This window comes from Schistocerca gregaria, chromosome 2 (assembly GCF_023897955.1).
Source record: "Schistocerca gregaria isolate iqSchGreg1 chromosome 2, iqSchGreg1.2, whole genome shotgun sequence".
NCBI lineage: Eukaryota > Metazoa > Arthropoda > Insecta > Orthoptera > Acrididae > Schistocerca > Schistocerca gregaria.
Genome location: NC_064921.1, coordinates 1,037,302,160 through 1,037,326,728, shown reverse-complemented (window position 1 = coordinate 1,037,326,728; position 24,569 = coordinate 1,037,302,160).

Sequence of the window (24,569 nt, the reverse complement as noted above, 5' to 3'; positions counted from 1 at the left end):
CCCAATTTCAGTAGTAGTTTGACTGATTCATCCTATGTTAATTATAGTTTGGAGTCAGATCCAAATATGTCAGTGCCCAGTGAGTTACAGTTACCCATGCCGGTAGTTAATGTTAATAGGGACATTGTATCAGCAAATGAGGGGGCGAAGGATAATGTCGCCAGTATGCTGATGAATCTATTAACTAAGATGAACGTGTTGGATTCCAATATGTCAAGTAAGATGGATTCCAGTATGTCAAAAATGGATTCCAGTATATCAAAATTGGAAACTAATATGTCACAAATGGATTCAAAAATGTCTAAATTAGGATCTGATTTAAGTAATGAGATGACTAAAATGGGCGCTGATTTAGATTCCAAAATATCCGATCTCAGAGACTGTTGGAAGCAAGATTTAGCAGTGCTCAGTAGTAAAGTAAATGTTGAAATACAGCAGGTTAAACTAGAATGTACAGAAAATATTGTTCAAGTGCAAAGTGAATTGACGACACGAATCGAACAGGTTACTGAGGATCAACAGCAATTTAAATCCCATGTTGATGCAGAATTAGATAAAGTATGTGAGCACATAAAAGTGGTAGAGAATTCCAATGAAATTAATCATGCCGCCTTAGAATGTAAAGTAAATGATACCAAAATTCGGTGTGAGAAACTTGGAGAGCAAGTTGTAAATAAGGTCAATAATTTAGAGACTCACATAAGCCATTTCAGTGAAAGTGTGAATGAGCAACTTTGTGGGCATGAATGCAGACTAACCAAAGTAGAACAGTGTGTTTCTAACCATAGTGGTAGTATAATTTCCAGTGGAATAATTGAATCTACCAAGGTTGCGTATGTTACCCACAGACAGTTTTTAAAATTTGACCCAAGTAAGAACATGCACCCCAGAGAATTTTGGAACGATTTTGAAGACGTTTTGCCGAAAGTATGGAGCGATAAACAAAAGATAGGCTTTATCACTTCAAATTTGATGGGAGAGGCCAGAGTATGGGGGAATTTAGCCTCTGAAAAATACGCGAAATTGTCAGAATTTAAATTAGCGTTCTTTGAGGAATACTGGGGAAAGAGAAAGCAGATGGATGTTCTTAATCGGTTCTGGTCGGGAGAGAAGTATGACCCCAAGAGAGAGGGCATCAAACGATTTGTTCAAAGGTGGGTAACAACTCTGTCCTACCTTAGTAATAAGTTAGAAACAGAACAGATCATATTAGGGGTAGAAAATAAGCTACCGTGGAACTGGAAAACTAAGATCATATCTGCGCCCCGAGATAACATTGACAAGTTCGTACAGTATTTAGAAAGGGTTGAATCCGTCCAAAAAGAAGAAGAAAACATGAGGAGGGAGCATCGCCCGCCTGCTAGGCAGAATGACAATCGCGCGGATGTAAACATTAATAGGATGGGTGTTCAGAGAGGCGGCGGATACCGTGGCAGTTCACGTGGTAGAGGAAGAACATATGTTAACAGGTTCAATGAACGCGAGCAGTATGACAGCGGCCGAAAGATGTCAGGAGGTGAGGCGGTCAGCTGGAGGCATAGTGATGACGCACCGCGCTCGGAAAACCATTAATTGTCTACGAGTGTGCTGGCGATCGTAGGCAACAGCGTTTAAAGTTAAATCCGCTGGCAAAACCATTCATAAGAAAGCAGCCTGAACGACCACCTAACATAAATGTTGTTGCTACAAAATTTAGGGAGGATAACGTAAAACAGACAGAGATAGTAGCTTTAAGTCAAGTGGAGGTTAATGAACCAATTAACTGTAAGAATAATCATAAGAAGCCACTTATTGAAGAACTAAGTACTAGTTATAAGGGTAATAATCAGAAAGACATTATGCACAGTAAAACTAATGAAGAGCTGTCGGATAGGGGTGAGAACAGTAATAATGGCAGGGTTGTGACTGTGCTTGATAAGATAATTGATGTTGTAGATAGTTACGAAGAAGAGGATAGATTAGAGGAGGAGGTAGAGGTTAATGACGACGCCTTGGATAGGGTCGTAGAAAAGGAGGTTAATGAGAAAGAGGGGGAAACATTGGAAAAATGTTTTGACTTAGCAATAGTGGATAGGCTAATAGGAGCTGCCACTAGAATTGAGGGTGATAATAAGCATGAAATAAACCCTGTAAGTGTGAATGTGATTGCCACCCAAAAGACAGGCTTCGAAAGGAGAGAAATTGTGCAAGATTTATTGGAGGAAGCAGAACCCAAAATAAATAAAGAGTACTTAGGGCAACCGATAGTAGAGCTAAGAGTATTAAATGAACCAGTTAAATGTTTGATAGATACTGGATCGGAAGTCTGTGCAGTATCCCAGAACTTGGTAAATGAACTCCCTAACAGTAAACAGATTGTTAAGATGCCAGTAAGTGGCTTGAACATTGTAGTAGCAACCGGTAAGACTAAGAAGACAGTAAAACAGGAAGTGTTTCTACCCATAGCATTTAAGGAAGTAGAAATAAGACAGAACTTCTTAGTTATAAATGGACTGAGTGTAGACATATTGGTGGGGGCTGACTTTTTGAATAAATATGAAGGATGGGTGAATTTTTCTACCAATGATGTTATGGTAAAAATTAAGGGTAAACTAATTACTATACCTTTCATCGGTAAGCAGCTATGTGAGGATCCTGAGCAGAATGATTTTCCTATATGTATTTGTAAAACAGAGATACCTCAGAGAGCTTTGCACTCTTTGCAGAGCTAAGTGCGTGACGAGCACTAGGTCTCGAGTCGTTTGACAATATTTCTTCCACTTTCTTTTCCGTATTGTCAACCTACCTCTTCTTTCATTTCAGAACTAAAATTCTATCGTCTTTCCTTCTTCTCTATCGTAGTTTTTAAGTGATAAAGTGTTTAAGTAATGAGTAGGAAAGAACCTCAGTGCAGTATAGGTTAAGCGTAAGGAATGAGTGTAAGAGAAAATCAAAAAGGATTAAGATACCTCAGATAAGTAATAAGTCTCAGTAAAGTAAATGTTTGGCCTAAGGTGTGAGTAATGCCCTTAGAAAGGTAAAATAACTAAGAAATGTAAGAGCCTCAGAAAATATGGTGACGAACATTGAAGCTGTTTGTTAAGTAACAGAACGATATGTTAAGACGTAGCATTAAGCTAATGTTTAGGAAAGGAAATGGAGCAGTACAGCAAAACTGTCTGTTCAATGAAGTCAGAGCCTCAGGAGGTGATTTAGTGGTAAAATGAGTAAAGGTACAGTGCAACAAGGTTGACTGTCAAAGGGGTAAAGGAAGTTAAGTTAAAGGGACAGTGCAGCAGGACTGACTGTCAAATGAAGAGAAATATGTGAGAAAAGGAGAAAGAATGAGCATAGTGTTTGGCTAGCTCGATATTAGGAAAAAGTGAGGCTACGAAGGTGAGTAAATAAAAAGCTTAATGTTGGTAACCAGAGGTGGCGTTTGTTGGTAAACAGAGGAGATGTTTGTAAACAAAAGGAAGTGAGGCTACGAATGTAAACAGAGCTGAGGCGACGTTGGTAACTCAGGAGGTGGATGTATGTTAGAAAGTATGGGTAACGAGGTTTCGCAGATTAGTAGGAAACGCTTTAACAAATACTAACCTGAGTGTGTGAAGTATGAGTATGAGAGTTGTAAATTAAACCCGAATGTGACTAGAGAAAACCTGATGTTGACAAGAAATTGAAGTAACTCCAGATATGTGAGATGAGGAAAGTACCCATGACATCGATTCCATTTTTGACCAGAGACACACAAAGCTCCCCAAGTTTGTCGTAGAGATTAGTATAAGGATTGTAGTGTTGATAAATGAATAAGTAAATATGTATTTTTCAGTGTTTAATTTATGATACAGGACTACAGGAGATTGCCTGGAGACAGAATTGTAATATTGATAATTTTGTGTATATTTTATATTGTTGTGTATTGTACAGGAACTGGAGAGTCACCAGTGCTGGCGGAGATTTATTATGTATTTGTGAACTATTTGTAGGAATTGTTTTTCTTAGTATTTCTTCGGTAACCATAACTTGTTTGATTATGAGATGAAGAAGTAATTAAAGAGTAAATGTGCCACTTCGGTACTGCATTAGGAAAGTCAATTCACTTTTCACTTAAAAAAAAAAAAAAAAAAAAAAAAAAAAAATTTGAAAATTGTACATACTGTAAAGTAAATTTTATCAAAAATATGAGACTTTAGAGTCAAGCAGATAGCGCCATTTATCGCTGCTGTAGGTTAAGACGTAGCAGTTAGAAAGGGAACTGAGGCCAGCTGATGTTTCAGGTGCGCCGAAGTAAACAGAGGTGGTAGCACGAGACTTGAAATGGACCTCCCAAGCAGGACCCGGTCGAACTACGAGTGCTATCAAAATCTTAAGTGTAAGTGGTAAAAAAGTGACGCTCACCATAGCGATAGTAGTGTTAGTGTGCGTGTGACGTACATCAAGATAGTATTTAGGTTTGTTTTCTCTTTCAGGAATTTGTAAATAGATTTTTGTAATCTGAAAATTTTTTTTTTGAATGATGATAAAAGTGCATGTTTAGATATAAGATGTTTTGTAGGTCGTCAGCCCTAGGTATAAGTGGATGATTGATGTACAGGAACTATAAATGTTAAATAGCTGTTTGAGTAAATCTTTAATAGAAATTTTTTTAGAAAACTAAAAGTTTGTCATGAATGAAAAAATTTAGTTTCCTCAGGAGGTGTGTGGCGTCGCAACTAGTGCGAGCGCACAGTTTTCTATCAAATATTTACTGTGAAATGTAGACAGACTGTAAAGTAGCCATCAGATTAGCATATGTGCTGTAGCGGGCAGATTACCGGTGTCCGTTCGTCTGACGTCACGACCATATGGCATGTCTGTACCGTGAGAATGTAAGACCTGTGCGCTAACTAGCCGCGTGTATAACGTGGAACTTTCATCTTTAATAACTTCTAACTGAGGAACCTGAGGAAATTAAAAGTTAATATACTAGTTTCTGTTATGAATAAAAATAAGTCATCCAAATTTGAGCTTTGAAACCTGCATATTTTGGAAATTAGAAAAATCTTACAGAAAACGCAAATTTCTACAATTTTCGAGTCTAAATAAATACCATTATGTATAGATCACCTTCAGTGACCATCCAACTATGAAAAAAAATCACCTTCCGTGCTTTTGTATTTATTTTGAGAATTTTACTTTTAGAAATTCACCTATAACTCTGTTAAAACCATAAATGTTTTGAATTTTTGTGAACAGTTATTTTATATGAGTAGGTGAGAGTGAATGAGTGTGCCTGAGTGAATGAAAGAGGGACATTCGCCATTCTTTGCAAGTGTATAAAATCTAGGTTGGAACTCGCAAGTGTTCAGACGATGTAACCGTGGGAACAGAGTCGCCAGTGGTTCCCCATCTTAGTGAATGTCGGATGTCCAAGAGTGTATGGTATTGTACAAGCAGCCAGAACGTTCGCGAGTATTTAAATAATTTCTGGAAATAAAGTAAAGTCTAGTTTTCCTTTCGGTTTGTTAAATTATAAAGTAAATTTTGTGTAACAAGAAATCATGACGTAAATGATTCAGAAGTCATGACTGGTGCGTGCTAGATTTTGGCGCGAGGCGCACCCAAAGAGTTAATTCTGATTGGCTGTGTGATGTGTGAGCCAATGAGATGCGAGGACGGTTAGCAGACTAGGAGAGTGAGTCGCGAGTGGAGGAGGAGTCGCGAAGGAACTGTGATCGAGAAGAGACATGCTTGATGTGTCCTCGCGAATAATGTGTAAAATGAAGTCATAAAACGGCTTCATCGGTTCGGTACTGTGCGATTTGAGACTGGAAGAGTCCAGTAACGCGTAGTGTGAGTTTGAGCGAGTTGTGACTTTTCGTTCCGCGAAAGACGCGAGTAACTTTAATAATTAAAAGCGTGGCGGTACTTCGTAAACTTTTACTAAGTGCTTATGGCGAGCATTAACGTTAAAAAACGAACTATTATTGAACATCGACTGCAAACGTGTATGTTAGAAAATCGTCTGTGTTGCAGTTAAGTAAATTCCGTAACTTTGAAAGCTAATTCTGGCGGGGTTTGAGTGTGGATAGAATTGTGAACTGAACTTTCTTCAAACGTAGATTAGCGGGCTGATGATCAGGCTTAAAGACAATAAAGAGCTTAAATAGAATTACCAACTTCGCGTTCTCGTTTGAGTAAACAATTACTACCATTCCAATAACTCAATTTATTTAGGAAGATTGCTCATAGATTGTATTTCAGCAAACATGTATCGCGGCCTCCGGTGAGCGGCTATTAAATTGCAGTTTCTTCAACACTGCTTTTCTGCAATTTTTCCAGTAGCTGCTATCAGGAGAGGCGAGTGCAGCAACTACCTAAGAAACGAGGTAGGTGGATTTTCTTTCAGGGAAAGGAAACTGCGCGATAAGAGCCTGACCCGTCGCACTATGTTTTAACAAATCGAATACGAGCTCTTGATAACTTCCTAATCTAGATAGCATGCTGCTGGATTATGGGGAATCCTACGGAGTAATTTCGTCTTTCGAATTTGAAATATCGCGCCTTTTGTGGTTATCTTTCAAGCAATGGAATACTTTTCCCCTATCTGCTATTAAGTCTGACACTCCAATTTTCCAAAGCCAACTTCAATCTTAAACGATAATATTCATTTAATAAAATTTCTCTTCAATAGGTGTAATTTCAGAATCTTGTTAATTATTGAACACCACTTCACATGCTAGCAAGAAAGGTAATTCATTGTGGATAGTCCAGTGGATATATTCGATGGAAGACCATAATTCAGTCTTTAATGAAAAGTTAATTTTCGTTCTCTCCATGCCTGTGGATTCCAATGTCTGTATGTATTTCGTCATTTCTCTTCAAACTCTGAGTGATACCAGGCGGTTATAACTCAAGTGCAGCTGCTCACAGAGATCCCGTGTGGACTTTATGTATCGTATGACAGCGAAACTTGAAAGATATGCCAGTCAGTTTATGTGGAACTGATTTACGCTGAAAAAAAAAATTGCTATAATTTTGCCCACGACTTGCAAATCTGGTAATGAGTGCAAGAAAGACGTAGAGAAATATTACCACAACGAGTCGATCAGGAACAGAATGTGGATTGAAAAGGTCAAACAAGTGATAAAGGCATTAACCACTGCTTACAAAATTTATTCGGTATGAGCAGTGGAGCCGTCAGCGAGATGCTGCATCAGAAAAACGATGCGATCAGCAGCGGCAGATTTGCACTTGGTGGCCAAAATTGGAATTTTTTCCAGCCTAAATCGGTTCCGCATTAACGCATTGACATACCTACTACGTTTGTCTATTATGCTGTGATTGCTGTCCACATTGGACGTCGGTGAGTATTTATACTTCAGATACTACCACCTGCTATTAAAAGCATAATAAATCGGGTAGTAGTGCCAAAAACTAAATGTACATATAAAATTCATGTAGCAGACAAATAGTTGTCGCAACTGAATTTTCAGTGATAAATAAATACAACTCCTAGTACTTTGAAAGATCTGCACACTAAGTGGGCAGCTACAACACAGAATGTTGCTGTTCATTATGTTATAAAAAATTACAAACTTTTAGCTCACGTTTTCAAGCAGCTACTTGGCTGTCCCACGGATTCTGTTGCAGCGTAATATTCCATAATTCACCTAAATACACAAGATATACAAAATATATATTTCATAAAACAAAAAGACTTTTTTTTCTTTTTACACTGGTGTATCACAGATCACCATTGAAATCTACAGAGCACTTACGGCCCAAGGTCGTTCTTTGATAGATCAGTGCACCGACACACTTATTTGGCGAGAAGCACTATTATTTTCCAACCGAAATTGTTGATCATGGATGATGTGTTTCCATTGCTAGATGACTGCAGCCACAATTCGCGCCTAATGTCAGCAGCGTTTCTGGTTGCTGACTAGTCATCATTCTTGGTCATGAGTGCACTTCATATGGTTCAGTGAGCTCAGAATTCCCCATGTTCCCATCATCAAGGCAGCAAGTATGGATACATGAAACAAAGACACATATTTGAGAACCAAAACAATAATTACAAATTTAATTTCCCAAACACTAAATTGTTTCTTCTAACTAAATCTACTGGTTCTGCTCCAGTGGCCAACATTAAAAACTTTCAATCAACTACTACCTTCATCAACTAGTGATTCTTTTCAAATAATTATTACGCAATAAACAATTCCTCTTTTAATTGCTTTGATTCTTTAATAACAACCAATAACTTTTGATGTTAAATTATTTTTGTTTACATTGCTGGTTTATCTATACTTCGCTATGTTTACCAGTGTCGCGACCGTGACGTGCCACTGCTTTCGTCACACCGGCCACGTCATATAATCCCCTGGCTCTGCTACCTCAGCTGCCTGCTGTGCTCTGCTATGTCATTAGCCTCTCGCTACCTGTGCCATCCCTTTAATCGCCATTCTGATGTCACAATACGCCAGCATACCACATCTTCTCGAGGATGCCTTATGTTTACTAACACATAAACTGGACATACTCTCTTAGAACTACTTTCACTCTCGGCATTTTAATGGGACTATTTTTTACAATAGATTTAATGGTCATGTATGTGTCTTTCACAATGTGTATTCTTTATTATCTTGCCAAAGAGATATTCCATATTGTAGCTGATACTGAGGCACAACAGTGTTTGGAGGTTTCATTTTCATTAACACAGAATGCCTTGACATCGACTACACTGTCTATGATCATTACTACATGTGACTCTGGATGTGATTTTTCCACTATGTTATGGTGTAGCACGTTGCTAACCACATATGGTCCTTCAAAAATTATGAAAATTCACTCTTATCCTCATTCCCTTTTCTCTGTGGAATACCTTCCTGTTTATCTACTACCCACTGAAAACACTCACACATTATTGTAAAGTAGCACTTATCCTGCACTGCCCCTTTTGGACTTACCATGTTACCAAATTTAATTACTGAGCACCATTTTCCACTGGAGTCATACTATCCTTTCCTTAATCCATAATTGCAGTTTGGTGCACTTGCTATCTGTTACGTGCACATGCTCTTGTAGTTTCAAGTCCCCTTCCAGAGCAGTAGCAGCGCTGACGGATTTTGTAAGTGCAATACTAGTGTCTACGTAATACGTAATGAAGCGGAAAGAAGTTTCTTTTGTGCAAATAATTTTAAGATGTAATTCGATTGCCGTACGTTTATTTTCGAAGTACTGTAAAATGAACATGTTCAAACTGCTTGTAAGCTAAATGTTGCCGGTAATAGACGTGGTCTACCGCATGACTAGATCTAAATGCATCCTATCGATGCCACCGACTCTAGCACACAATCTGTAACTTGAGCGTACAGTCAGTATTGTTTCTATAAGATCGTACATCTTCGGGTATTCCGAAGTTATTCATTTATTTATTAATATCAGCGTTTCAAGGTATTCTAAAATTACTGAAAGATAGTCTTTATGGCTCATGCACACCCCCTAACGTCTGAGTAGCAAAATAAAACCTTTGTTAGCTGATTTTTATTAATAACAATCACTTGATTAGCGCCAGAATAAATGTACTTTCCCTCCGTATCTCTCTGATAACGTCACGAGCGATTTCTGTAAAGGCAGCTCATCCCACTGGCTCTGAAAGCGCCAGATGGCCCACCGCTTCTGCTAGCCAGCGTGGGAACCTACCAATCGCTCCTTATTCTGTATGTACTGCAGTGCTGATACATTCACTTCACGTATGTAAAATTGCAAAACTGGAAACAAAATTAAATTCACTATAAGGGCTACCTTAGGCTGTGCATGTCCGCTAAAAAGTAAATAAATAAATAAAAAGAAACAATTAAACTTGACACTGTAGTGAGGAAGAAATTATTTTAATTAAAATACGTGGCAATATTAGAAAACATTTAGAAAATATTTAGGTAGTTCTTTAGACGTTATTTATTCAAGAATACAGGCGTCAGAAAAAACTATAGGATCAAAAATAGCTCATAGCGCCTACTGAGACATACACCCATGTAAAGTGATGGTTTTTGGCAGTCAGAAATTTATAGCATTTTACGTTGGTCAGATGGGATCTATATCAGCAACCGGTTTAAAGAGAAGTTAAAGACAAAGTTATAGTAACGTTTGTTGAATATTTAAAGGATTCCAAACACAGAGCAATTATGACTAAAGTATCATTGACAGTTTTGCACAAGGTACAACAACGAAGGAAATGGACGTGTTGGAGGAGCTGGAAATCTATATCCACCTAAACGACCGACCTGAGACAGTTGTAAATGAACGAAAAGAACCCGCGAAATGGAAAATTTCTAGGCAGTTCTGCGTCCTTCTGCGACTAGACGTCGCAGGGCCGCGGGTCGCGCAATCACCACTACGGATACAGACAGATGTGGCCACAATATGCGGGGCCATACAGCTTTATAGCGACAAATTCTTCCGGTTTTATTTGGTTATGTAATTTTGTGAGAACACTTCACTTAAAACTACCGGGCTAGCAGGCAATGGTCGATACGTAAAACTTTCTCCTTAATTTTCGTCTCTGGCTGCTGGAGATATTCTCAGAGGTGAAGTGATGTAGACGGGACGTTGGGCCGTAAGGTTTATAGAAAAGCCACAATTATTAGTCGTTACCTTCAAAAAGGTTCTAACCACTACTCTACACAAAGAGGAGGTATTATAAAAATCTTGGTGGACATGCCCAGCAAAATTTATGAACCGTTTTATTCACAAGACGAGATTAACAATGTACGGTCGACCTATGAGAAGAATAATTAATATAACAATATGTTAGATCAAGCTCTTGTCTCTAGGGAGTTAAGAGGATCAACGAGGATTACGGCGCCCAATGAAACACGTTTTCTTTCATAAGCAATATTACAGACCACACTGGGAATCTGTTAGACAAGCTTGGAGTTAAAATTAGTTTCATTCCCACTAAGAATGGCAAAAGGCATATCATTTGGCACCGTTGGGTGTATATAAAATTTCTTGTAGTAGTGAACTAGTATATCTTGCTACCACGAAAGAAGTGTTAACATCCATTTAGCTGAATATAAGAGGTACTGGATATACGGATACGTCAGCCATAGAGTAACCTGTGTACCAAGAGGGTAGCCCACACATATTATAAAAATGCTGTACATATGTGTGTGTATGTATATGTGTGTTACACAATTCCTCCTAAACCACTTGACCGATTTCGTCATATCCGTTATTGCCGGTCAACAATCACTCTGGGGGTAAGACCCATTTACCTATCACACTTCAGGACGTGACGTCATAAACAATGAAAAGCCGACGCATCATGCATCAAGTTTAAATTTGTTACTTTTGTGCTACTAACTATATTCGTAATAAATTTCGCAGAAAGTATCCACATATGCTGCCAAATGCGTCAGTGAAATAATGAGTCTTGCAACTGTGCGAGTTTATTTATAGAATAGAAGAGATAATAGCCGCGTCTGTGAGAGATGTTCTAGCTGAGCGTTAGACAGCACTGCAACCCAACTGGAGTGCGTGAAAATGAGTTCATTTGATCCCTACCATCTAAGCCCAACGGAATTATGCTGTTGATTTTACAACTTAAGCATCTCAGGTAAACCGGTTTAGCCACAAAATGTACATCACTGACAAATCATAAATATGCTGATTGATTTGGAATGAAATTATTCGCATCATCTTTAAAACAAAGTATTGCAACAAATTTTGATGGTTTCGTAGCAAGTGCATAAACATAGTTCCAGAAGTGCTCTCACTGAAGCGTAGAAGTATATGAATAATGTATGCAGTACTTTGTTTTAGTCAAGTAGCATGTACAAAATGTAGCTAATGAATAATAACAACAGATACCACTTTCACTCAACATACTGGAATGCGAGATATAACTAGTTGAAAAACATTATTTTAAATCAAATACTAATGACAAAAAAACTGTGAACACTTAAATGTCAATAGCAGAGATCAATTTATTGAATGCACGCGTGCAGACGTTAACATATTTTGACTTGCTCCCTAAAGATGTTTCGACTTGCTGACTGAGAAGGAATATTGATATCAAAAGCAAGGCAGCTACTTGCAGTCATTTACGCTATTGCTGCCAAAGTTACACGTCCTGCGAATTATAACACTAATTTCCAGAATACTGTGAAATTTCCAATTGCAAGTTGCTGGTAAGGAAGAGGTGCTGCTACAAAGAGTTCAGTAGTGCATAATATAAATAAAGTGTTAACCACCTTCAAAGTGTTTCAAATCAATGATGATATGTTGAATCGATATTTGGGGACTCTATTTTTAAAAGACGTATATGTACTGGTGTAATAGCCAATCGTGATGTCATGATGGTTTTTAAAGATCCCAAACACTTTCTTGATGCAGGTAAATGTCTCACTTGTCTGCAAATTCCTACTTCGCGTCAGATGAGGTCAGCGAAATGTATCTGAACAGCAAGACTGAGTGGCTGTCATTGTCTGGTGAGATGAATGAATGGTATTCCTACGATGTTACAGACCAGCTTCTTCCGTAAACAAAAAAAGTCCTGGGTACTTTCAAAGTTCGTGTTGACAGTTAGAAATTAACAGAAATTTTGAAACTTTGCTTTAATGTGACTGCAAATAAAGTACACTCCTGGAAATTGAAATAAGAACACCGTGAATTCATAGTCCCAGGAAGGGGAAACTTTATTGACACATTCCTGGGGTCAGATACATCACATGATCACACTGACAGAACCACTGGCACATAGTCACAGGCAACAGAGCATGCACAATGTCGGCACTAGTACAGTGTATATCCACCTTTCGCAGCAATGCAGGCTCCTATTCTCCCATGGAGACGATCGTAGAGATGCTGGATGTAGTCCTGTGGAACGGCTTGCCATGCCATTTCCACCTGGCGCCTCAGTTGGACCAGCGTTCGTGCTGGACATGCAGACCGCGTGAGACGACGCTTCATCCAGTCCCAAACATGCTCAATCGGGGACAGATCCGGAGATCTTGCTGGCCAGGGTAGTTGACTTACACCTTCTAGAGCACGTTGGGTGGCACGGGATACATGCGGACGTGCATTGTCCTGTTGGAACAGCAAGTTCCCTTGCCGGTCTAGGAATGGTAGAACGATGGGTTCAATGAGGGTTTGGATGTACCGTTCACTATTCAGTGTCCCCTCGACGATCACCAGAGGTGTACGGCCAGTGTAGGAGATCGCTCCCCACACTATGATGCCGGGTGTTGGCCCTGTGTGCCTCGGTCGTATGCAGTCCTGATTGTGGCGCTCACCTGCACGGCGCCAAACACGCATACGACCATCATTGGCACCAAGGCAGAAGCGACTCTCATCGCTGAAGACGACACGTCTCCATTCGTCCCTCCATTCACGCCTGTCGCGACACAACTGGAGGCGGGCTGCACGATGTTGGGGCGTGAGCGGAAGACGGCCTAACGGTGTGCGGGACCGTAGCCCAGCTTCATGGAGACGGTTGCGAATGGTCCTCGCCGATACCCCAGGAGCAACAGTGTCCCTAATTTGCTGGGAAGTGGCGGTGCGGTCCCCTACGGCACTGCGTTGGATCCTACGGTCTTGGCGTGCATCCGGGCGTCGCTGCGGTCCGGTCCCAGGTCGACGGGCACGTGCACCTTCCGCTGACCACTGGCGACAACATCGATGTACTGTGGAGACCTCACGCCCCACGTGTTGAGCAATTCGGCGGTATGTCCACCCGGCCTCCCACATGCCCACTATACGCCCTCGCTCAAAGTCCGTCAACTGCACATACGGTTCACGTCTACGCTGTCGCGGCATGCTACCAGTGTTAAAGACTGCGATGGAGCTCCGTATGCCACGGCAAACTGGCTGACACTGACGGCGGCGGTGCAGAAATGCTGCGCAGCTAGCGCCATTCGACGGCCAACACCTCGGTTCCTGGTGTGTCCGCTGTGCCGTGCGTGTGATCATTGCTTGTACAGCCCTCTCGCAGTGTCCGGAGCAAGTATGGTGGGTCTGACACACCGGTGTCAATGGGTTCTTTTTTCCATTTCCAGGAGTGTATCTTATAAAGCAAATTACAGGGAAATTTCCAAAACGACTATAAAAAAGCTTGCTGTAATAGATGTTGTTTCAAAGAACGATAATTGCTGCTTCAAGTGAACAGTTGTAGCAGGGCTGTACTCAGTAAATAATCATGTGAAGCAACTGCCTGATTACTTTCCTTACTCAGATGCATTAAGTTTTAGAAATATTTTAGTTCCTAGCAGCCTGAAGCATGTGGAAATATTTCAGAAAAACATTGTAAATACAAAGCAAAAGAGTTTAAAGCGGTTCCTTTGTACGTCTCAAAACAACATAAATGTTGGAAGTATCTAAACATGTTAGTACCGCTGGTTGAAAACACGGAAATTTGCCTTTTTTGTTACATAAAAAGCCTTTTGAGCCGGCACATAGTAACATTACAGCTCATCATAATTCAGTTTAACTTTGTGAGGTCTGTGTTTTTTTATTGCTCTTGCAATTCAAACCAGTCAACGGTACCATGCCGAAAGCACAAGAACAGTACACGAAGTTCTACAAGTTTATCAAGTAATTAGTGGTACCACTTGTCATACATGCAGATATGAAAAGCTTTCTACAACGAGGTGTTAGTGACGAAATTCATCTGCACATACCTTATAGTGATGGTATCTACGTATGTACTGGTATTTACATATGTATCTATGTATGTAGTGACCTACTGACTACATGCATACGTTACACAAACAGCTGTCTCTGATTGACAAGCCCGAAAAAAATCACGTATTGGAAAGAAGTAGATAAATATTAGCCACTCAAAAAAAAGTACCACTTCAAGCAACAGAACACTGGCACAGGTGCAAGGAGCACTTCAAGATAACTAGCTGCAGATGCCAGCTGTAATTTAAATTACAGCCACACTTTTACAGTGCCCACGGTGTTCAACAGTCTGACGAATTACAGTGGTCCTTTTACAATTATAAATCCATACGAACAAGTGGAAGAAACTGAGCATAGTACGAAGGTCAAAATAAATCCATGACACATTTGAATGATTGCCACAAACGTCGAAAGATATTTTAAGCCAACGGCCACATCTACATCTACAAGTACATGGATACTGTGCAAATCACAATTCTCTATTATTGCAATCTCGTATAGCTCGAGGAAAGAACGAACACCTACATCTTTCCGTTCGAGCTCTGATTTCCATTATTTTATCGTGGTGATCGTTTCTGCCTAGGTAGGTCGGTGTCAACAAAATATTTTCGCGTTCGGAGGAGAAAGTTGTTGATTGGAATTTCGTGGGAAGATTCCGTCGCAACGAAAAACGTCTTTCTTTTAATGATGTCCAGTCCAATTCCTGTATCATTTCAGTGACACTCTCTCCCATATTTCGCGATAATGCCAAACGTGCTGCCCTTCTTTGAACTTTTTCGATGTACTCAGTCAGTCCTATCTGGTAAATTTCCCACACCGTGCAGCAGTATTCTAAAAGACGACGGACAAGCGTAGTGTAGGCAGTCTCCTTAGTAGGTTTGTTACATTTTCTAAGTGACCTGGCAATAAAACAAAGTCTTGGGTTAGGCTTCCCCACAACACTCTCTATGTGTTCCTTCTAATTTAAGTTGTTCGTAATTTAATACCTAGGAATTTAGGTGAATTTATGGTCTTTAAATTTGACTGATTTATCGTGTAAAAGATGTTTAACGAAGTCCTTCAAGCACTCATATGCATGACCTCACAGTTTTCGTTATTTAAGGCCAGTTTTCGCACCATTCAGATATCTTTTCTAAATCGTTTTGCAATTTGTTTTGATCTTCTGATGACTTTATTAGTCGATAAACGACAGCGTCATCTACAAACAACCTAAGACGACTTCTCAAATTGTCTCCCAAATCGTTTATCTAGATAAGGAACAGCAAAGGGCCTATAACACAATCTTTGGGAACGGCGGAAATCGCATCTGTTTTACTCGATGACTTTGCGTCAATTACTATGAACTGTGACCTCTGTGACAGGAAATCGCAAATCTGGTCACCTAACTGAGACTCTGTTGAATCTTTGTAATATCTTTAGACATGGGAATGTTAGCCGCCTATAAAATCCTGCTGCAGGGTGGTAGAACAGTGCTGGCACAGCATGCTGCAAGACCACTGTCTGTGATAGTGGTGGACTGATTTACTCATGCTGTTGCACATCGCTGCACTGACATGATCACCTGCATGATAAGTGGTGCTGCAGCATACCTGGACAGAGTGACTGAAAGCACCCTCCACTCAGCCCCTGGCAGCACCTGTATTGTATTCGTGCTACGATATGCATACTACGATTAGTTCTGGGACTTCTGTCTGTTGTTGCCGCCGTCTCCAAGCCAGCCAGCAGTCCTATTTGGGCCAAATAGTTCCATCTTTATCTAACAGCATCCTCGGCTTGGCTCTGGTCTGCAAGCTGCCGCTAAATCTGGTGGATCTGGTTGTCGAGCCTTTACTGCCAAAGGTAAACGTCGTCTAGAGTGGTTTCATCTAGTGCTCTGCGCGTCTCCAAGACCCTGAGATTAGCATGGGGCTTTCGCACATTGGCCTGCTGTTCATGGCGTCTGCAGAATAAGCGCACTGGCGAGCAGAGATGCCTGTTTTACTTCATCTGAACCGCAGAGCAGGCCATGTGTGGTACTAAAGCCCCACGTCAAGCCATATTACATGAGATTTCCTCTTATGATGTAGAAAGGCTTACACTGCTATACACCAGCAAGCAGCTGGAATCGGTAGCAATCCCCATGTCATAAAGCAGGTGGTCACAGAGCATAAGAAAGGAAATGCGTGGAGAGGCCATGTCGAATGGAAACAGAGAAAATGGTGATTCACACTGCGAGGCTCTGTGACAGATACATAACTCTGTTTATTAACTGTTTAAATGTTTGTATACAACTCGAACTAGATTGTCGACATAATCCACACCGATAGCTTCCTAACCACGATTTCAGTAATTCCTAAATCAAGCTCACATTTTAATATAAATTTTGTATAAGACTGTCAGTCATTGGACGATTATATCGACCAAACAGAAGCACGCCCTATTCTCTTTCTTTCCGCCATTTTGTCGATCGGTTCAGTACGCGAACTCAACAAAAGGTCTTGTTTTCGACGGAGAGCCCAAAATTATTCTGTAAGCATTTCGGAAGCGATACCGAACGGTCATAGCGAAATAAAACGCTGTTGTCAGCTCTGCCTCAGATCCGCGCATGCGCACTGCACCGGCTCAGTGGCACTAACGCGAAATAGCTTGCAGCCGACACAGGCACGCTATTCTTCAGAGTAACAAAAAGTGTGGTTAGAGTAGGCCTACGTAATACTGTTCAGATTTCGCGACCATGTGCTTCCAGGAATGCATAACGATTGGCTATTGAGAATGTTATGTAAACTGTCATAAGTGTCACATTATATCATATTATTCTCATTCACATCGATACCTTGTTTTGGATTTTACGTTTCGGAATATGAATTAGGAGTGGAGTGTAGTACCACATTGTACAAATACATGTATAGGAACACCCGAAAAATTCGTATTTTTTTCTGTTTTCCATCTTTCCTCAGTTGCTTCAAAATTCATGCAGGTACGTTCAGTTTATGCAACTAATTGCAGGCCGTTTGTTTATTGCCATACGCGTTGCGCTTCTTTTATTCGTGAACATGTTTCACTAAAAGAAGCGAAAGGCGTATGGCGACAAACAAACTACCTTCAATTAGTTGCATGGACGGAACACATATCCACGAAGACGAAAAATTGTTTAAGAGAGTGTCAAAGAATAAGAACTGCTTAGAATCTAACTCGCTCATAGAGATCCAAATGATGAAGTAACCTACTTCCCTATATGATACATCAACGATTTGGTTCATAAAGTCAAAGTCTGAAAGGACGGCTTTTCGAGAGTGTGTGGAGAGTGCAGCTATAGAAGTTCGCTGCAGTTTATAACATGCATCTGATGAATCAAAATGTTTCACATATGGTAGTATAGTCTAACAAGATTGTGGCGGGAATCTTTCATCTCGGTCTGCCGTTGTTAAGGATTCTATCGAAATAAATACTTGTGACAATCTAAAGTATAAAGACGATTGCTGCTAGTTTCATTCGTAGTAATTTACGTTGTGCTCTTAGATTCCCGTCTCACCACAAATTCGGAAATCGCTACATATTCAGAAGAAAAATGGTGAATTATTTGTGACAAGAGAAAGTATAAATCTCACTGTCAGCTGTTTCATGCACAGCTATTCCATCTTTCACTTCTTAACACTCGTTTGACCTATACTTGAGTATTGCTCATCAGTGTGAGAGAAGATCCAAAGAAGAGCGGCGCGTTTCGTCACAGGGTTACTTGGTAACCGTGATAGCGTTACGGAGATGTTTAGAAAAGTGGCAGACTCTGCAAGAGAGGCGCTCTGCATCGCGGTTTAGCTTGCTCACTAGGTTTTGAGAGGGTGCGTTTCTGGATGAGGTATCGAATATACTGCTTCCCCCTACTTATACCTCCCGTGGAGATCACGAATGTAAAATTAGAGAGATTCGAGCGCACACGGAGGCTTTCAGACAGTCGTCCTTCCCGCGAACTATACGCGACTGGAACAGAAAAGGGAGGTAATGACAGTGGCACGTAAAGTGCCCTCTTCCACACACCGTTGGGTGGCTTGTGGAGTGTGAATGTAGAATGTAGATGTAGATGTAGATGTAACCCTCTGGAAGTCACGAAATCGAAGATGCTCATTTCCAAAAAAGCACGCTCTTACGTGTACATAAGAACGAATATATCAGAAAAAAACTTAGCTTTGACGATTAACGAAGCATCAGAATGTGTTACAAACACAAAAAAGAATTTTCGACGCAGCAGTTCGATGCGTTACCTACAGTGCTACAGTACGTCGCTGACATATTCTGCTTTATTCAGCTGAATTCCCCTTGAGAGAGGCGCAAGCTGATTTCGTTGCCGAATGATGAGGGCGTAAGCCGTAAATGCATGAAATTTTGGAGGGTTTCCTCCACCAGGCTTCACAAAATTCCTTTGCATTGTTACTTAAAAGTTTAAAACACGTTTCGATAATTAATAAGTTAATCATCTACGGAAAAATATACGTGAAGTCACTATTAATTTCAGCTAACACTCATGTGATATACCTAAGCAGAGCCGATCTTTTGAAATTTAACGATTTTTTAAACTCTTAATTAAATAAAAATAACAGGTATTTTGTCAGAATATTGACGAAACTGTTTTTTATGTTATAGTCATTCATAGTAACAGCACCCCCCATGAACCATGGATCTTGCCGTAGTGGGGAGGCTTGCGTGCGTCAGCGATACAGATAGCCGTACCGTAGGTACAACCACAACGGAGGGGTATCTGTTGAGAGGCCAGACAAACGTGTGGTTCCTGAAGAGGGGCAGCAGCCTTTTCAGTAGTTGCAAGGGCAACAGTCTGGATGATTGACTGATCTGTCCTTGTAACAATAACCAAAACGGCCTTGCTGTGCTGGTACTGCGAACGGCTGAAAGCAAGCGGAAACTACGGCCGTAATTTTTCCCGAGGGCATGCAGCTTTACTGTATGATTAAATGATGATGGCGTCCTCTTGGGTAAAATATTCCGGAGGTAAAATGGTCCCCCATTCGGATCTCCGGGCGGGGACTACTCTAGAAGATATCGTTATCAGGAGAAAGAAAACTGGCGTTCTACGGATCGGAGCGTGGAATGTCAGATCCCTTAATCGGGAAGGTAGGTTAGAAAATTTAAAAAGGGAAATGGACAGGTTAAAGTTAGATATAGTGGGAATTAGTGAAGCTCGGTGGCAGGAGGAACAAGACCTCTGGTCAGGTGACTACAGGGTTATAAACACAAAATCAAATAGGGGTAATGCAGGAGTAGGTTTAATAATGAATAGGAAAATAGGAATGCGGGTAAGCTACTACAAACAGCATAGTGAACGCATTATTGTGGCCAAGATAGATACGAATCCCACACCTACTACAGTAGTACAAGTTTATACGCCAACTAGCACTGCAGATGACGAAGAAATTGAAGAAATGTATGATGAAATAAAAGAAATTATTCAGATAGTGAAGGGAGATGAAAATTTAATAGTCATGGGTGACTGGAATTCGAGTGTAGGATAAGGGAGAGAAGGAAACGTAGTAGGTAAATATGGATTGGGGCTAAGAAATGAAGGAGGAAGCCGCCTGGTAGAATTTTGCACAGAGCATAACTTAGTCATAGCTAACACTTGGTTTAAGAATCATGAAAGAAGGTTGTATACATGGAAGGACCCTGGAGATACTAAAAGGTATCAGATAGATTATATAATGGTAAGACAGAGATTTAGGAACCAGGTCTTAAATTGTAAGACATTTCCAGGGGCAGATGTAGACTCTGACCACAATCTATTGGTTATGACCTGTAGATTAAAACTGAAGAAACTGCAAAAAGATGGGAATTTAAGGAGATGGGACCTAGATAAACAGAAAGAACCAGAGGTTGTACAGAGTTTCAGGGAGAGCATAAGGGAACAATTGTTAGGAATGGGGGAAATAAATACAGTAGAAGAAGAATGGGTAGCTTTCAGGGAAGAAGTAGGGAAGGCAGCAGAGGATAAAGTAGGTAAAAAGACGAGGGCTAGTAGAAATCCTTGGGTAACAGAAGAAATATTGAATTTAATTGATGAAAGGAGAAAATATAAAAATGCAATAAATGAAGCAGGCAAAAAGGTATACAAACGACTCAAAAATGAGATCGACAGGAAGTGCAAAATGGCTAAGCAGGGATGGCTAGAGGACAAATGTAAGGATGTAGAGGCTTATCTCACTAGAGGTAAGATAGATACTGCCTACAGGAAAATTAAAGAGACCTTTGGAGAAAAGAGCGCCACTTGTATGAACATCAAGAGCTCAGATGGAAACCCAGTTCAAAGAAGGGAAGTCAGAAAGGTGGAAGGAGTATATAGAGGGTCTATACAAGGGCGATGTACTTGAGGACAATATTATGGAAATGGAAGAGGATGTAGATGAAGATGACATGGGAGATGCGATACTGCGTGAAGAGTTTGACAGAGCACTGAATGACCTGAGTCGAAACAAGGCCCCTGGAGTAGACAACATTCCATTGGAACTACTAACAGCCTTGGGAGAGCCAGACCTGACAAAACTCTACCATCTGGTGAGCAAGATGTATGAGACAGGCAAAATACCCTCAGACTTCAAAAAGAATATATTAATTCCAATCCCAAAGAAAGCAGGTGTTGACAGATGTGAAAACTACCGAACAACCAGTTTAATAAGCCATAGCTGCAAAATACTAACACGAATTCTTTACAAACGAATGGAAAAACTAGTAGAAGCCGACCATGGGGAAGGTCAGTTTGGGTTCCGTAGAAATATTGGAACACGTGAGGCAATACTGACCTTACGACTTATCTTAGAAGAAAGATTAACAAAAGGCAAACCTATGTTTCTAGCATTTGTAGACTTAGAGAAAGCTTTTGACAATGTTGACTGGAATACTCTCTTTCAAATTCTAAAGGAGGCAGGGGTAAAATACAGGGAGCGAAAGGCTATTTACAATGTGTACAGAAACCAGATGGCAGTTACAAGAGTCGAGGGACATGAAAGGGAAGCAGTGGTTGGGAAGGGAGTGAGACAGGGTTGTAGCCTCTCCCCGATGTTATTCAATCTGTCTATTGAGCAAGCAGTAAAGGAAACAAAAGAAAAATTTGGAACAGGTATTAAAATCCATGGAGAAGAAATAAAAACTTTGAGGTTTGCCGATGATATTGTCATTCTGTCAGAGACAGCAAGGGACTTGGAACAGCAGTTGAATGGAATGGACAGTGTCTTGAAAGGAGGATATAAGATGAACATCAACAAAAGCAAAACGAAGATAATGGAATGTAGTCGAATTAAGTCGGGTGATGCTGAGGGAATTAGATTAGGAAATGAGACACTTAAAGTAGTAAAGAAGTTTTGCTATTTGAGGAGCAAAATAACTGATGATGGCCGAAGTAGAGAGGATATAAAATGTAGACTGGCAATGGCAAGGAAAGCGTTTCTGAAGAAGAGAAATTTGTTAACATCGAGTATCGATTTAAGTGTCAGGAAGCCATTTCTGAAAGTATTTGTATGGAGTGTAGCTATGTATGGAAGTGAATCATGGACGATAAATAGTTTGGACAAGAAGAGAATAGAAGCTTTCGAAATGTGGTGCTACAGAAGAATGCTGAAGATTTGATGGGTAGATCACATAAGTAATGAGGAAGTATTGAATAGGATTTGGGAGAAGAGAAGTTTGTGGCACAACTTGACAAGAAGAAGGGTTGGTAGGACATGTTCTGAGGCATCACGGGATCACCAATTTAGTACTGGAAGGCAGTGTGGAGGGTAAAAATGGTAGAGGGAGACCAAGAGATGAATACACCAAGCAGATTCAGAAGGATGTAGGTTGCAGTAGGTACTGGGAGATGAAGAAGCTTGCACAGGATAGAATAGCATGGAGAGCTGCATCAAACCAGTTTCAGGACTGAAGGCCACAACAACAACAAGTAGCAGCAATACAGATCACTTTTCTAACTAAGGAAAGTAATCAATTATGAAATCAGTTTCCACCCAGATAAGCCCTTGTGAATCTTCAGTAACACAATCACTAAATCCGAAGCTAAAACCGCTCAATATGTATGAAATAACAAATTCTAGGTGTAAATAAATCATACCGAACCAGACGAGAGGACCATACGAAATTCAAAATCTCTTGGTACAATTGTGAAAAATCGGCAGGAGGACCGATCGGTAACAAATCTGAGAAGCTTACAGAACAGTAGCTTCGGATAAAGAACCGAACATTACGTCAGTACTTAGGCTAACCTACTGCACGGATCGGTACGAACAGTACAGAATAGGGCCCCAGGAAGGTGCAAAACACTGATATTAGCTCACATCCCAGTCTTGGACTAGATTTTGGAGTAGCATCATGTCCGTGCAGTGTAACGATTATGTTTCGCTGAAAACTGTTTAGTGAGTTAATCTAGCTCGGAAAACATTTGTGTAGGAATTCGCTAGTGTGTGACTCAGAACTGTCATAAAATTCTTGTGGAGAGAATTTTGTGAACTTGAACTTGAAATGGTGCTCAAAATGTGATGGCTAGAATCCGCAAACATGCATTCAAGTCTTAACTTTATGCAAGCTCTAAAGCCTGTTTTTCTTGATTTTACTATTAAGAAACACGGTGGCATCCCATTATTTCGAGACTTTCATTTAAGTGACGTTGCCATTTTCCAGTTTGCCATTCTGTTATTCACAATCGACTGTATGCTCCTGTGGAGCCAGGACCAGCGGAGAAGATGACCAGTTGGTATGTAGAGGCAACTTTACGAGACACGAGATAAGCAAAAATCCAGGGTAAGCAAACATCTAAGTGATTAGTTAGGTAACTTTGTCTTTGTGTTGGACATTCTTTTTAATATTTGGTCAGTATATAGCGAATACAAAGCGCTGGGCTCGTTTTTTCGGGGTCTGGCATCCGTTGTACCAATGGAAGCTGTGACATTATGAGGTGCATGTCAACCAATAATTGTATGTAAATGCAGAATTATTTTAATTAATAGTTAGAGTTTATTATTCTTTAGTACTACAAGCTTATTTTGGCCTTACTTTAATTTTCTAGTAAAGTCTGTAATCATTATAGATAGTTTAATAACATACATTATGATCGACTTAAGGGAAATGTACCTTTGTACATATTTAACGCAAATTACCATCTACCATTATACTGTGTGTAATGAATGTAGTCTGTACAAGGAAACGGCAATAACGAAGAAATAAGCTTATAGTACGACAGAATAATAAACTCTAAGCAGATAACAGGAATCAACTATTCAGTACAATGTCATACTGGTACCTATATTACGCTGCAGGTCCTACAATGCGGAAATTACTGTGCAGATGGAGGTGATGTTTTAGTTTTAACTACTGCCGACGCCTTTGGCATGATTGTTTTATACATCTCCACTGCAGGATGTGATTTTAGTGTAATTTTGCTTCTGATGAAGGTGCGTTTAGGTATAACATACCGAAACCGTGGTCAAGGATTTCAATAAATCTTTATTCTGCAACTGTTTAGTTGTTAGCATCTACTGTGCAGATTTTCAACAGTTATGCTTCAGCCATGTTTAAAATTTTGAAATATTTAGGACATGTGATTAGTCGTGATGAAATCTAGACAGATCCTAAATTACTGAGGACCATACAAGGTATTCCATTGCCTTGTCCAGAGAAGGATTCACCGTTTTTCGTCCGTTTAGCAAATTATTATAAAACGTTTATTCCAAATTTGCAGAAAGAGGGCGAGCTTTCACTCACATAGTGAAGAAAGGAGCACACTATTATTCAACATCAGAATGTAGCGATGCTTCTGGTAAATTAATGCTATTTTTGACAACAGATTCAGTGTTGATTTGTTTGAAACTATGTGGAGAACGCAGTAATTTACTTGGCTCTGTATTGCACCAAGGAGCAGACAGAGTGGAGCAACTGAAGGCACATGCCTCATG